The sequence below is a fragment of the Ruditapes philippinarum genome, unplaced genomic scaffold (genome assembly GCF_026571515.1).
Source record: "Ruditapes philippinarum isolate M1 unplaced genomic scaffold, ASM2657151v2 ctg13627_1_1_1_1, whole genome shotgun sequence".
NCBI classification, from domain to species: Eukaryota; Metazoa; Mollusca; class Bivalvia; order Venerida; family Veneridae; genus Ruditapes; species Ruditapes philippinarum.
This window is the reverse complement of record NW_026853436.1, coordinates 27,799-31,923: the sequence shown is the minus strand read 5'-3', so window position 1 is coordinate 31,923 and position 4,125 is coordinate 27,799. Positions and strand designations below refer to the sequence as shown.

The window sequence follows — 4,125 nt, the reverse complement described above, 5'->3', positions numbered from 1 at the left end:
TTTGATGTTTATGGTGTACATGTATAGCATATGAATATATTTAACTGCAAATTACAAATGATATATTAAGTAAATTAATTAACTTATATAATCAATTATTTCAATTGGTCCAACATTATGTTCATTTCATTTTGCATTAAATGTAAATGAATTTAAAGCTTACATTACGATAATGTTTATTCCTTGGCAAGTTTCAGCAGGGAAAGTATACTTAGTATCTTATTCTGTCAATTTCATCTTATTCTGCCAATTTCGTTAGCTTGCACAGAACTGAATAAGTATGGTGTACTATGCGAGGCAGAAATAAGACCTAGATATTTTTATATTCAGTATATTTATATTTATATTATAGATACCACCGTTCTGCATTAATAGTATAATGTATACATTGTAAGACTGTGAAGTGTTGGTGTTGCATCTGATTTAAAATGTCTGTACTTTTATGCTGTGTAGTAGGACTAAATTCACGCAACTACCGGACATGTGGAATGATGAAAATATGACAAAAACTTTTCCTCGTGGATGAGTCGACAGAATAAGTTCCGGAAGACATCTTTGTAATGACGACTTTATGTTTGGGTGGTGTTGTGCTAGCACTTTAATTGGGGAAAACGAAACAGTAACACCAAAAGAAAACTTTTAACTTTTCGTTTTAAAAAATAAAATTAGCAAACAAGAAAAGTGAATAATAAACTCATATTTCATTTTACGATGAATACTAAAACTGTTTAGTTTTGAAAATCCAAGTTCCTTTTGCTTATTCTGGTGAAAATATTTTTGTTTTACTTTATCTCTTTTATTTACTATAGCCATTAAATATGCTTGAGCTTTTTATAGTTCAATGTTTAAACAGTTTATGTTAATTGTCTTAGCTTATCATAATGAGCTTTTGGTTATGTAAGTTTTTTTAGTTATGTTAAAATTGATATATTTTATTATTATATCAATTTATACATGCAAAGGACAATGAATGAAAATGAAATTCAGCACCTCTGTGTTTCAAAATTTTATTTAATTTTTTAACGTTTTAAGAGTAGAAATAACTGCCGTAAATACTATATAATATAAAGACTGCCGTAAATACTTATAGAAATATTGATCCTTACCTTGTGTATTCTCGGAGTCTCCAGCAACCAGAAAACTTTCCCTTGTTCTATGTTGTAATATGTCATCTGAGTTTTCAACTTCTTTGCAGTCTTAAAGACACCATAACTCATCATATCAAGATAAAACTACAGACCTAGTTAGATTACTATATATTATGTATTTGAAAAAGAGAAGCATTATGAATTTAAACAATTTTCTGTGAAATAAATAATAGTATGATTATGACATAGACTGTTTAATTTAGGAAATTTACAAGCCTGTATTTTTATATGACATTATATATGGATTGGAAAATAAGCATAACACTTATATTGATTCCTTTCAATATGGGAGTTTCGTCTTTGACCTTTGAATCATTTTTTTAAATAAGATCATGTTTATTTATAGACATTTTTAGAGTGCTACAAGTCTTATTTGAATTGCAAACCGATTCTTTGTGATTCTTTACAATAATAGCCTTATTTATAAGATGCGCCTTAAAGTTAAATAAACATTACAAATTTAAATTAAAGCGGAAGATTTTGACATACCATTGCTATTTGATTCAATATGTGGACGGACCACAGCAATGTGCCTTCCTTCTATGCTTGCTTGTGGTGCTAAATCATTGCCATCAACGTTATGTCTACTGGAGTCATCTATAATAAAGGCTAAAATTTAGTTTATTTATCAAAAATTGTAAACAAGTTTTTTTCTCAAAGCAGTTTAAGAATTTGCATTGCTTTATGTATTTTGTTATTTTTGATCGTCATGTTACAATCATATACAATATAATGTACTTAAAAATCAAGGAGATTTTGAAAAATACATCTGTTCAAGTTCCAAAACTTCCAAAGAATTACATTTTCTAAATTAAAATGGACTACTTAAATAAACGTCTTTTATAACATTATTACATTAAAATGTTGCTACATAACACATATATTAGAAATATAAATGATACTACCTTTATACTCTTTTATGTTTGTTTTATATACAACATCTCCACTACAACGTATGGTTGTCTGGTTATAACATTTTTGAAGATGACTTTCTGCAATCAATGTATATTTATGAAATGACTTCACCTTCATAAATTATTCTTCGTTACTACATATTTAATCGTATTAATATCTTACTTGATAATCATTAAATCGCGCTATGACACATGACAAATAGCGGACTGCTGTATTACAGCCCTAGCAATGTTATTATTAAAACAAAACTGACCATCTACTATTCACTTTCACTTTAAAGGCACTACAAAACTGGTTTGTCTTTACGAACGAAAGAACATCACAAAACACGAAATTATCAAATCGGACGAATACTTTAGCGCAAGTGTATCCTTTTTTTGTATATCAAAATCTACAGAAAACCATCGGACTTAATTAAGTCCCTCCCCGAGTGGCCCCGGCTTTTACATGCGTCTTTTAGCTTCTACACATCTAGTAAATGAACGATCATAGGGTGTAATAATTCTTTAATATTCTCAGTGTATTGTGTATGAATGATTATTACATATAAGTAAAAGTAAATTTCGTTTTTACTTGATCTTGTCTGACTTTAAGGAGATTTCGAGAATATCTTACTTATCACCATTTCTTTGGCAATACCATTTCCATTATCTTGGTTTTTTTTACTATAGTTGCTTGACCTTTCACAATCACTTTTAATTTTATGTCTCCGATATCTGAGAATATAACATCGGTTGTTTAAGGTTTCTTATCATATATAGATATGTATTAAATATAATGTAAATTATGATAGTAAAAGTAATGCCAATTACAACTATAGTGCAGATGATGATGACATTAATAAAAATTAGAATGATAATTACTATAATAATTATACATGCATTTAAAAACTCTTTTTTTTAAATAAGGCCAAGGAAAATTATGACATTTTGTACGCTTTTATAATACAATAAACCTTACTCCAAAAAAGCTTTTCTGTAATTGCCCAATTTACAAATGATTGAATAATGCAATTACTTTCTGATGTAAATGTAAGCTAGCAGGAATGCACCGATCATGATAATGACAACGACAGAAAGAAAAAGAGCTATCCAGAGTTCAAATAGGGTTGATTGATCACTGCTGTCGTCTGTTAAATAGAAAACATGCAAAACCGTTACATTCTTCAATTATTATTACTGAAATTTATTTAATGCATGTTAGGGAATGTTACCACTGTTTTACTTATGACAATGAATTAAGAATATTTTAACAGTTGATATAAAATATAAATACGAGAATAGGTTCTTTAAAATGTGCACTACATTGTATGACTTTGCTCCGAAAACATTACAAAATTGTTGATAATTTATCGAAAGCAAACATGTAATATTCACAATAATTTGCAATTCGATCTCGAAGTTAATAGACACTTTCTCTAGCAAAGTCTTCATTTCAGAGCACATATTTTAATTGTTGACTGGTTTGATTTGAGAAAAATATACATTTTAACAGCATTCTTTAGTACAAGCAGGTAGTTGTGCTTACTTACTTGACCTTAAAAATCACATTCTAAATCGCTGTCATTGTTTGTTAATCCATCCGAGTGTCCTCGTGTTTTTATGTTCTCTTTTAAGAAGAGTATCACATTAGGATAGATAACTCTCGCCACAGAATGGTCAGATGACCCTAATTAATTTCCTGATGAATATCTAATAATTTGGAACATTTACAGTTACTATAATATATCACAAAGTGAATATCTACAGACATTATTGGAAGATTCAGACGGCGCTTTCTTCTGTCATTTTCCATGTTTAAAAATGGCGGACACAGAACTTTGGAACTACTTATTTGTATTTCAGTCTGGCTTTTTATGAATGTATATTTGTTTACATTTAAACTTTCAGGATTTCTTATTTATGTAAAAATAATTGTAAGCCTGATTTGAGCCGGATGATTTTCTGTCTTTATCATATTTTATTAAGTGAGAACTGTATTTTATCTGCGTAATAGAATACGTCTGCATATATTACTACGCTCGAGTATTTTGGACTGGCTTTTTGTTAATATGTATTTTTAA

General features: G+C 28.8%; 1 long non-coding RNA gene across 1 annotated transcript; it reads right to left on the bottom strand.

Annotated features, from left to right (window-relative positions):
• Positions 1-1,059: 1,059 nt before the first annotated feature.
• Positions 1,060-2,141, bottom strand: LOC132736873 (uncharacterized). Its single transcript, XR_009626640.1, has 3 exons — positions 2,054-2,141; positions 1,638-1,745; positions 1,060-1,196 (listed from the first exon to the last, which is right to left on the bottom strand). It is a non-coding gene; the product is annotated as an uncharacterized LOC132736873 (long non-coding RNA).
• Positions 2,142-4,125: the final 1,984 nt, after the last annotated feature.